The sequence below is a fragment of the Scyliorhinus torazame genome, chromosome 20 (genome assembly GCF_047496885.1).
Source record: "Scyliorhinus torazame isolate Kashiwa2021f chromosome 20, sScyTor2.1, whole genome shotgun sequence".
Lineage (NCBI taxonomy): Eukaryota > Metazoa > Chordata > Chondrichthyes > Carcharhiniformes > Scyliorhinidae > Scyliorhinus > Scyliorhinus torazame.
This window is the reverse complement of record NC_092726.1, coordinates 88,339,303-88,351,319: the sequence shown is the minus strand read 5'-3', so window position 1 is coordinate 88,351,319 and position 12,017 is coordinate 88,339,303. Positions and strand designations below refer to the sequence as shown.

Sequence of the window (12,017 nt, the reverse complement as noted above, 5' to 3'; positions counted from 1 at the left end):
CGTCACTGTCTCCCACTCTCACTTCCCTCACTGTCTCCCACTCTCACTCCCCTTACTGTCTACCCACTCTCACACCCCTCACTGCCTCCCACTCTCACTCCCCTCACTGTCTCCCACTCTCACTCCCCTCACTGTCTCCCACTCTCCCTCCCCTCACTGTCTCCCAGTCTCACTCCCCTCACTGTCTCCCATTCTCACACCCCTCACTGCCTCCCACTCTCACTCCCCTCACTGTCTCCCACTCTCACACCCCTCACTGTCTCCCACTCTCACTCCCCTCACTGTCTCCCACTCACACTCCCCTCACTGCCTCCCACTCTCACTCCCCTCACTGTCTCCCACTCTCACACCCCTCACTGCCTCCCACTCTCACTCCCCTCACTGTATCCCACTCACACTCCCCTCACTGCCTCCCACTCTCACTCCCCTCACTGTCTCCCGCTCTCACTCGCTTCACTGTATCCCACTCTCACTCCCCTCACTGTCTCCCACTCTCACTCCCCTCACTGTCTCCCACTCTCACTCCCCTCACTGTCTCCCAGTCTCACTCCCCTCATGTCTCTCACTCTCACTCCCCTCACTGTCTCCCACTCTCACTCCCCTCACTGTCTCCCACTCTCACTCCCCTCACTGTCTCCCACTCTCATACCCCTCACTTTCTCCCACTCAAACCCTCTCTGTTACCCACTCTTACACCCGTCATTATATTCCACTGTCACTCCCCACCATCTCCCCCACTCGAAAACACCTTACTCTCTCACACTCTCACACACCTCACTGCCTCCCACTCTAACACCCCTCCCTATCTCCCACTCTCATTCGCCTCAATGTATACCACTCTCGCACACGTCACTATCTCCCACTCTAAGACCCTAACTGTCTCCCATTGTCGTGGAAATCATAATAAAGTCAAATTCCTCGAGGTTCGATTTAAGGAAATGTATTTACACAAATATATTGCACCGCACTCTGAGATTCGATTGAAGTTAGCACGTTTATATAATATGAAGTAAACAAGCAAGTTTATGTTAAATCTGCCTTGGAAAGTACGTACGATGAAATGCTTAATACGTATGTTCTTACCCTTTGCTTTGTTATCTTTCGGAGGACAATGTGTTTTCATAATAAGACTGAAACCAGAATATTTCAGCAGTATTTCATTTATGTTAATTTCCCTTCCACAATTCCCTAATTGTTGATCTTTTGATCAACACCTTTTAGTAAATTATCGTGTACTCCGTAGAGAAGGATGGTTCATAATGTAAGGGAACGGACGGGTGACAGTTCCCTGCGTGTTATGAGCTGGTAGCAAGGAGGTCAGGTGGCTCGGGCTGTTCCCGTGTTAGTACAATAAAAATATCTTGCGCAATATTAAAACAGTAACCATCGACAATCAAGATTACAATGGCGATTATAATCCAGAACACAACCCTCTGTCCTGACGATCCTACCATCCAATGTCAAAGTCCTATCCCTGCTTCTCATGAAATCTTGTTCCCTCTCCACGAATGTGATCCGCCAGATTATCAATTTTTCTGAGTTATCAGGGATTTATGTGCAACAGTCACTTCCAGTCAGGGCACAGGTGCCTCCCTTTTCAGCTAACAAGAAATCAGGAGCCATCCTATTCTGCAGGGCAACCGCTCTTATAGCGACCATCTCAGTTTCTATCTGGTTAACAGCTTCTGCAGTGTCATTAGCTACCTGCTCAAGGATGTCTCGCAGTTCGCGTAGTTCGTATGCATTACTGGCTATTCCTAATGGTGGTATCATTATTCCCAGCATTTGTGCCCATTTCATACCACTTCGTGTCGTCCTGTGATGGGGATTGTCCTGCAGTTGCTGGACGTGATGTTACATAAGGGGATACATATCCCAAATAGCAGGAGCCTTCCCAATTTTCTGGTAACCACGGGTGCGCCTTACGTCCACAGATAAAATATGTGCTGTTACATGCGGTCAGGTTTCCTTTACTATCAGTCATCATTCGTCTAATCGGTCCCCTTCCCAGGAGCCTCCACTAGTTTGATTTTCGTCTCCTGGCTAATCAAAGATGAATAGTCCTTTAGCTGTAGTGCCAATTCAAGGTCTGGTCGCACTGACTCGTGCCTACTGAGTGGGTCCCATATGTTATATGATTCTTAAAGCATATTGTTCCTTTTGGGACTCCAGTATAATTGGGAAGGATCAACCAGGGCGTTCGACGTGTTACATTAAACCGAGGCCCCCACCATTCCTCAAACCTATTCGTATCGTATCCAGTTAATCTGCAATCGAACATATTCTGTGTATCTTCACCACGTCCTGTACTATTTTGTCTTAGAGCCCATTCTGCTACCTCTTTATTGGTGAATGGGATAGGTCGCACAGGGAAGCCCTCCCCCAAACGTCTTGGAATGTGTGTACAAACCCAACAACTGAATTTATTTACTCTCTCTGCGTATGAGTGAGACATGTATATTAAGGTGTTAGAATGCAGTCTACCCTCTACATGAAGTTGGAGTATTATGATAATATTAAAACATCAACGCCGTCATTCTCTTCAGGCTAGCGTTTCCTAGTCCTCTGAAAGTTCCGTATGATGGAGTTTACACGAGTTGCGTGGATCCCATCTGGATTTTCTTTTCATTTAACGGCTGTTCGGGTTATTAGCAGTCCTTGGTAGCGTCCATTCCACCGAGGAGAAAAAGAATCTTTCTTTACTGTGTCAGGTGAGAGTACCTTTATGACATTGATGTTGAAACAATGTACCTTTAAGAAAGCAGTGATGTCAGAGAGTGGGTGGGGCTGAGCTCAGGGTAGCCATTTTGGAAGTTTCAGTTAGGAAAAGCAGCTTGTGTGTGTCTGTGTGTTTCCAGAGAGCTGCAGTTTTGCAGTTTGTAAAGAGTTGGCAGTGTCTGTGTTTGCAGTGAGCTGCATCTCTGCCATGAAAGACTATCTCTGGATCATTTTGGTCATTTAAACTCAGAATAGTGAAGCCTTTAACCTGATGTGATTCTAGAACATAGAACATAGAACATAGAACAATACAGCGCAGTACAGGCCCTTCGGCCCACGATGTTGCACCGAAACAAAAGCCATCTAACCTACACTATACCATTATCATCCATATGTTTATCCAATAAACTTTTAAATGCCCTCAATGTTGGCGAGTTCACTACTGTAGCAGGTAGGGCATTCCACGGCATCACTACTCTTTGCATAAAGAACCTACCTCTGACCTCTGTCCTATATCTATTACCCCTCAGTTTAAAGTTATGTCCCCTCGTGCCAGCCATTTCCATCCGCGGGAGAAGGTTCTCACTGTCCATCCTATCAAACCCCCTGATCATTTTGTATGCCTCTATTAAGTCTCCTCTTAACCTTCTTCTCTCCAACGAAAACAACCTCAAGTCCATCAGCCTTTCCTCATAAGATTTTCCCTCCATACGAGGCAACATCCTGGTAAATCTCCTCTGCACCCGCTCCAAAGCCTCCACGTCCTTCCTATAATGCGGTAACCAGAACTGTACGCAATACTCCAAATGCGGCCGTACCAGAGTTCTGTACAGCTGCAACATGACCTCCCGACTCCGGAACTCAATCCCTCTACCAATAAAGGCCAACACTCCATAGGCCTTCTTCACAACCCTATCAACCTGGGTGGCAACTTTCAGGGATCTATGTACATGGACACCTAGATCCCTCTGCTCATCCACACTTTCAAGAACTTTACCATTAGCCAAATATTCCGCATTCCTGTTATTCCTTCCAAAGTGAATCACCTCACACTTCTCTACATTAAACTCCATTTGCCACCTCTCAGCCCAGCTCTGCAGCTTACCTATATCCCTCTGTAACCTGCTACATCCTTCCACACTATCGACAACACCACCGACTTTAGTATCGTCTGCAAATTTACTCACCCACCCTTCTGCGCCTTCCTCTAGGTCATTTATAAAAATGACAAACAGGAAAGGCCCCAGAACAGATCCTTGCGGTACTCCACTTGTGACTGTACTCCATTCTGAACATTTCCCATCAACCACCACCCTCTGTCTTCTTTCAGCTAGCCAATTTCTGATCCACATCTCTAAATCACCCTCAATCCCCAGCCTCCGTATTTTCTGCAATAGCCTACCATGGGGAACCTGATCAAACGCTTTGCTGAAATCCATATACACCACATCAACTGCTCTACCCTCATCTACCTGTTCAGTCACCTTCTCAAAGAACTCAATAAGATTTGTGAGGCATGACCTACCCTTCACAAAGCCATGCTCACTATCCCTGATCATATTATTCCTATCCAGATGATTATAAATCTTGTCTCTTATAATCCCCTCCAAGACTTTACCCACTACAGACGTGAGGCTCACCGGTCTATAGTTGCCAGGGTTGTCTCTGCTCCCCTTTTTGAACAAAGGGACCACATTTGCTGTCCTCCAGTCCTCTGGCACTATTCCTGTAGCCAATGATGACATAAAAATCAAAGCCAAAGGTCCAGCAATTTCTTCCCTGGCCTCCCAGAGAATCCAAGGATAAATCCCATCAGGTCCCGGGGACTTATCTATTTTCAGCCTGTCCAGAATTGCCAACACCTCTTCCCTACGTCCCTCAATGCCATCTATTCTATTAGCCTGGGGCTCAGCATTCTCCTCCACAACATTATCTTTTTCCTGAGTGAATACTGACAAAAAATATTCATTTAGTATCTCGCCTATCTCTTCAGACTCCACACACAATTTCCCATCCCTGCCCTTGTCTGGTCCTACTCTTGCCCTAGTAATTCGCTTATTCCTGACATACCTATAGAAAGCTTTAGGGTTTTCCTTGATACTTCCTGCCAAATACTTCTCATGTCCCCTCCTTGCTCGTCTTAGCTCTCACTTTAGATCCTTCCTCGCTACCTTATAACTATCCATCGCCCCAACTTAAACTTCACACCTCATCTTCACATAGGCCTCCTTCTTCCTCTTAACAAGAGATTCCACTTCCTTGGTAATCCATGGTTCCCTCGCTCGACGCCTTCCTCCCTGTCTGACCGGTACATACTTATCAAGAACACGCAGTAGCTGATCCTTGAACAAGCCCCACTTATCCAGTGTGCCCAACACTTGCAGCCTACTTCTCCACCTTATCCCCCCCAAGTCACGTCTAATGGCATCATAATTGCCCTTCCCCCAGCTATAACTCTTGCCCTGCGGTGTATACTTATCCCTTTCCATCATTAACGTAAACGTCACCGAATTGTGGTCACTGTCCCCAAAGTGCTCTCCTACCTCCAAATCCAACACCTGGCCTGTTTCATTACCCAAAACCAAATCCAACGTGGCCTCGCCTCGTGTTGGCCTGTCAACATATTGTTTCAGGAAACCCTCCTGCACACACTGTACAACAAACGACCCATCTATTGTACTCGAACTATATCTTTTCCAGTCAAAATTTGGAAAGTTAAAGTCTCCCATAATAACTACCCTGTTACTTTCGCTCTTATCCAGAATCATCTTCGCCATCCTTTCCTCTACATCCCTCGAACTATTAGGAGGCCTATAAAAAACTCCCAACAGGGTGACCTCTCCTTTCCTGTTTCTAACTTCAGCCCATACTACCTCGGAAGAAGAGTCCCCATCTAGCATCCTCTCCGCCACCGTAATACTGCTCTTGACTAGCAGCGCCACACCTCCCCCTCTTTTGCCTCCTTCTCTGAGCTTACTAAAACACCTAAACCCCGGAACCTGCAACATCCATTCCTGTCCCTGCTCTATCCATGCCTCCGAAATGGCCACAACATCGAAGTCCCAGGTACCAACCCATGCTGCCAGTTCCCCTACCTTGTTTCGTATACTCCTGGCATTGAAGTAGACACACTTCAAACCACCTACCTGAACACTGGCCCCCTCCTGCGACGTCAAATCTGTGCTCCTGACCTCTATACTCTCATTCTCCCTTACCCTAAAACTACAATCCAGGTTCCCATGCCCCTGCTGCATTAGTTTAACCCCCCCCCCCCCCCCCCCCGCAAAGAGCACTGACAAATCCCTCCCCCAGGATATTTGTGCCCCTCAGGTTCAGGTGTAGACCATCCTGTCTGTAGAGGTCCCACCTTCCCCAGAAACAGCCCCAGTTATCCAGAAATCTGAATCCCTCCCGCCTGCACCATTCCTGTAGCCACGTGTTTAAATGCTCTCTCTCCCTATTGCTCATCTCACTATCACGTGGCACGGGCAACAACCCAGAGATAACAACTCTGTTTGTTCTAGTTCTGAGCTTCCATCCTAGCTCCCTGAAAGCCTGCCTGACATCCTTGTCCCCTTTCCTACCTATGTCGTTAGTGCCAATGTGGACCACGACTTGGGGCTGCTCCCCCTCCCCCTAAGGACCCGGAAAACACGATCCGAGACATCACGTACCCTTGCACCTGGGAGGCAACATACCAAACTGTTTAAATTCTGTTTGAAGGTGTTAATTCTCTTGGACGTGTGAAGGAACATTTTGAGGAATTATTTACTGTTGCAATATTTTCGGAGTTATCTTTGAAGTAAGGGGTGTTAAGAGATCCAATGTTTATTTCAGATTTTATGTTGAGTTAATGGAATAAACATTGTTTTGTGTTTAAAAACCCACGTGTCCATAATTGTAATTCCATCCTAGGGAACAAGCCATGTGCTCGGAAAAGCAACAAATCCATTAAAGGGGGAGGTTGGTTGAACTCCATGATACATTTTGGGGTTCTGAAAACACCTCAACCATAACAATTGGGGGCTCGAGGGGGATAAAAATCTATCTATTGGATTGGCTTTTGTAAACTTTAAGACAGTGAAAGATTGTTGCTTTTTGGTGTGGTATTTTAAGTCGGGAGAATGTTGTGAACAATGGCTCTTTCAGAGGCTCAAAGTTTTGGGGTGGAGAATGTCACATGTAGTGCTTTACGGACAGAAACGAAAAGCAGACTGTAGGATTTGGCAAGGACATTGCAGTTCACATTACCTGACAAAATACGAAAGGATGAGGTAATTATGGCGGTGGTTAAACATTTAAAGTTGCCTGAGATAGACTTTGACTCATTGGAAATGGCAAAAATTCAGTTGCAAATTAAACAAATGGAACATGAGAAAGAATTGAAGAGGCTGGCATACGAGAGTGAGAGAGAGGAAAAATAAAGTGAAAGTGATAGAGGAAAAAGCAAGAAAAAGAGAGAAAGAGGAAAAATAAAAGGAGAGAGAAGAAAGGAGAAAAGAAAGATTAGCCCTAGCAGAACAAAACGAAAAGAAAGATGATAAGGATCAGGGAAAAAGATAAAGAGAGGGAGATTGAATTCAGAAAATGGCCATGAAACATGACAATCAGTTAAAATAGGCAGACGTAAAGGGAAATGTACAGTTGGACGATAGTGATGAGGATAGTGAGAAAGAGCGTCATAGTCGAAGGCTTGGTGGGAATCTATTTAAATATGCCCAAGCATTGCCAAGGTTTGACGAGGAGGAAGTGGAAGTATTTTTCATTTAATTTGAGAAGGTAGCTAAACAAATGAAATGGCCACTGGACATGTGGGTGTTACTGATTCAAACAAAGCTGGTAGGTAGAGAGAGTGAAGTGTTTGCATCACTGCCGGAGGAGGTTTCTGGAACGTATGAGGAGGTAGAGAAATCCATCTTAAGTGCATATGAGCTAGTGCCTTAAACTTACAGACAAACGTTTAGGGATTTAAGGAAAGAATTTGGTCAAACATATATGGAGTTTTAAAGGCTCAAACAGAGTAATTTTGATAGGTGCATCAGGGCTTTGAAAATAGACCAAACGTATGAATCTCTCAGAGAAAATATACTTTTGGAGGAGTTTAAAAATTCAATTCCTGATGCAGTGAGAGGGCACAGGGCCAAATCGCTGGCTTTGAAAGCAGACCAAGGCAGGCCAGCAGCCCGGTTCAATTCCCGTAACAGCCTCCCCGAACAGGCGCCGGAATGTGGCGACAAGCTGCTTTTCACAGTAACTTCATTGAAGTCTACTTGTGACAATAAGCAATTTTCATTTAATTTCATTTCATGTGGAAGAACAGAGGGTTCAAACTGCGAGATTAGCAGCGGAAATGGCAGATGATTATGAATTAGTTCATAAACCAAAGATTGGTTTCCGACATCAGTTTCAGCCGGTGAGGGATATAAACTGGGGACATGAGAAATACTCAAGTGGTAAAGGTAAAGGTGATCTGATGGGAGACAATAAAGACAGTGTACTTCAGATTAAAAAAGAAATCCAGGAGGGTGGAAAAGAAATGAAAAGTCTCAGATGTTTTCACTGTAATAAAGTAAGCCATGTAACGTCACAGTGTTGGTGGTTGAAGAAAAGCACTGGGAAGGCTGATGTGGTAAAACAGGATAAGACAGTGGGGTTTGTTAGAGTGACCATGGAAAGCCCAAGGGAAGCGAAGGAGGTGCAAACGATTGTACAGCCTGTTCAAGAAGTAATTGTTAAGAAGGTGCCAGATGTTTTTAAAGAATTTACTTGTGTGGGTAAAGTTTACTCATGTGTATCAGGAGGAACAGGTAAAGAAGTCACAATTTTAAGAGATACAGGGGCTAGCCAATCTTTAATGGTAAGTGATGAGGGATTATATAGTTTGCGATGAATGTTGCCAGAAAAGGTGGTGATATGTGGAATTCAGGGTGAGAGGAGTAGTGTTCCATTATATAAGGTAAGGTTGGAAAGTCTAGTGAAGAGTGGTGAAGTGGTAGTAGGAGTAATAGATAAATTATCTTGTCCAGGAATACAGTTTATCTTGGGTAATGATATAGCTGGGTCGCAAGTGGGAGTGATGCCTACTGTGGTTGATAAGCCAGCGTAAAATCAGTCAACTGAATCTTAAAGTGAGTGCGGGGCAGCACGGTAGCATTGTGGACAGCACAAATGCTTCACAGCTCCAGGGTCCCAGGTTCGATTCCGGCTTGGGTCACTGTCTGTGTGGAGTCTGCACATCCTCCCCGTGTGTCCATGGGTTTCCTCCGGGTGCTCCGGTTTCCTCCCACAGTCCAAAGATGTGCGGGTTAGGTGGATTGGCCATGCTAAATTGCCCATAGTGTCCAAAATTGCCCTTAGTGTAGGGTGGGGTTACTGGGTTATGGGGATAGGGTGGAGGTGTGGACCTTGGGTAGGGTGCTCTTTCCAAGAGCCGGTGCAGACTCGATGGGCTGAATGGCCTCCTTCTGCACTGTAAATTCTATGATATATCTATGAAGTGTTGAACGGCGAATATCCTGGGATTGTTCCGGATTGTGTAGTAACAAGGTCGCAAAGTCACAGGTTAAGACAAGAGGAGAAATCAAAGAGTGAAGATGAAGTAGAAGTGCAATTATCAGATACGATTTTTGATCAGATGGTTGAAAAAGAACAAGAACAGGTGGAGGATGAGGCGGGTATTTTTAGTTCAGGAAAATTGGCGGAGTTACAACAGAAAGATGTAGAAATAAAATGGACAAATCAGAAAGCATATACGGAAGAGGAATCTGACAGTATACCAGAGTGTTATTACCGTAAAAATGATGTCTTGATGAGGAAATTGAGACCTGTACATATGCAGGCGGATGAAAAGTGGGCAGAAGTTCATCAAGTAGTCTTGCCGGTAGGGCATAGGAAGGAGGTGTTGCGAGTTGCACAGGCGGTACCAGTGGGAGGTCATTTGGGAATAAGGAAAACTCAAGCTAAAATCCAGAAACATTTTTATTGGCCTGGACTACATAAAGATGTACTTAAATTTTGTCAATCATGTCACACATGTCAAATGATAGGGAAACCTCAAGCATGATAAAACCAGCACCCTTAATACCCATTCCAGCATTTGAGGAACCTTTTACAAGGGTCCTAATCCAGTGTGTAGAACCGCTTCCTGAAACAGAAAGTGTGAATCAATATCTTTTGACTGTAATGGATGTGTCTACTCGGTTTCCAGAGGCCATTCCAGTACGTAATATTACAGCTAAAAGGATTGTGGAGGAGTTACTTAAATTATTTACTAGATGTGGACGACCCACATAAATTCAATCGGATCAAGGAACGAATTTTACTTCACAGTTATTCAACAAAGTTATGGACTGCTAAAGAATAAAACAATTTAAATCAACTGCGTACCATCCAGAATCACAGGGAGCGTTAGAAAAGTGGCATCAGACAATAAAGACAATGTTGAGGGTCTATTGTCAAGACGATCCAGAGGATTGGGATAAATGAATCCCATTCGTATTGATTGCAATTAGGGATGCACCGAATGAGTCAACCAAATTTAGTCCTTTTGAACTAATATTTGGTCATGAGGTAAGAGGACCACTTAAATTGATTAAGGGTAAATTGGTGGGTGAGAAATCGGAAATTACACGATTGGATTACGTGTCAAATTTTAGGGAACGATTAAATAGAGCAGGTGAAATGGCTAAACAACATTTGAAAGTTGCACAAAATGTGATGAAACGGGTAGTGGACAAGAAATCCAACCTTTGTAGTTTTGCCGCTGGGGATAAAGTTTTGTTAGCAGTGGTAGGGGAGCCTTTAAAAGCTCGGTTTTGTGGACCGTATCCGATTGAAAGGAAATTAAGTGACGTGAATTATGTGGTAAAAACACCAGATAGAAGGAAGATTCACCGAGTGTGTCATGTGAATATGCTTAAAAGGTACTTTGAAAGGGAAGGAGAGAAAAAGGAGGTTTTAATGATTCTAACTCAAAGTGACGAACCAAATCCAGATGTCTGTGAATTTGACATAGCTCAAACCAAATTAGAAAAAGAGGATGTTCTTAAACATTGGGATGAATTGTTAAGTTACCGTCCAGAGGAAAAACGAACTGACCTGAAAGATTTATTGATATCACATGGGCAAGTTTGTAGAGATAAATTGGGATGTACTAAAATGGCTATGCATGATGTAGATGTGGGAAATGCTGTTCCTATCAAACAACATCCATATAAACTTAATCCTTTAAAATTGGCATAGGTTAACAAAGAGATTGAAAGTATGCTTAAAAATGCCATAATTGAACTGGGTTGCAGCAACTGGAGCTCACCCATAGTGATGGTACCTAAACCAGACGGTACCCAACGGTTGTGTTTGGACTACAGAAAGGTGAATACAGTTACATGAATGGACTCTTATCCTGCCACACCATTGAAGGATTGCATTGAGAAAGTGGGATAATCTTCTTTTATTTCTAACTTCCAGACATGGAAAGAACATTTAAAACATCGTATGGAGTTCTTCGATCGACTTCAGTAGGCGGGTTTGGTGATAAACCTAGCCGAACGTGAATTTGGAGAAGCCCGAATCACTTTCCTTGCGGAGTTTCCGTTATCCTCAAGACGAAGGGAAATAATGCGAATTCTTATCATGAATTGCTTTGGTCGAACAGTTGTGCAGAAGGTTTGTGGAGTGATTACTTGACTGATGGACTTGCTAAAGAAACGTCAAAAATTTCAAGGGACAGCGGACTTTCAACAGGCATTTGACTGCCTGAAAGCTGTGGTAACCAATGTTCCTGTATTGGAGAATTGCAAGGAGCTCTGTGGTCAGATTGACCTAAATTATATGATTCTGAAGCGAAATGCCGAAATCGAGAAGGATTTCGGTTGGAGGAAGAACAGCAAAGAAAAATGGACTATATTATTATATCTGTTAGAGGGTGTTGTTTTTTTAAAAAAATGAAAATGTACATTTACTGTCTGCATTTCTTAGTGGATGGTGCAAACGTGAAAAATAAAACCACCTTGAAGTTCATTGTTTATTTTTTTTTCTGGGGGGCGGGGGGAGGTGTCATGTGAGAGTGCCTTTAAGACATGGATGTTTAAGCAATGTACCTTTAAGAAAACAGTGATGTCAGAGAATGGGTGGGGCTGAGCTCAGGTCAGTCATTTTGGAAGATTCAGTTTGGAAAAGCAGCTTGTGTGTGTGTGTTTCCAGAGAGCTGCAGTTTTGCAGTTTAAAAATAGCTTGGCAGTGTCTGTGTTTGCAGTGAGCTGCATCTCTGCCATGAAAGACAATCTCTGGATCATTTGGGT

The 12,017-nt window shown here is 44.2% G+C and overlaps 1 long non-coding RNA gene across 1 annotated transcript in view; it reads left to right on the top strand.

The window, feature by feature from the left end:
- The window catches only part of LOC140396762 (uncharacterized), a 217,309-nt gene extending 205,573 nt beyond the window's left edge, over positions 1-11,736 (top strand). The window contains exon 4 of the long non-coding RNA XR_011936628.1: positions 11,185-11,736. This is a non-coding gene — a long non-coding RNA (uncharacterized lncRNA). The remainder of the gene's footprint in view (positions 1-11,184) is intronic.
- Positions 11,737-12,017: the final 281 nt, after the last annotated feature.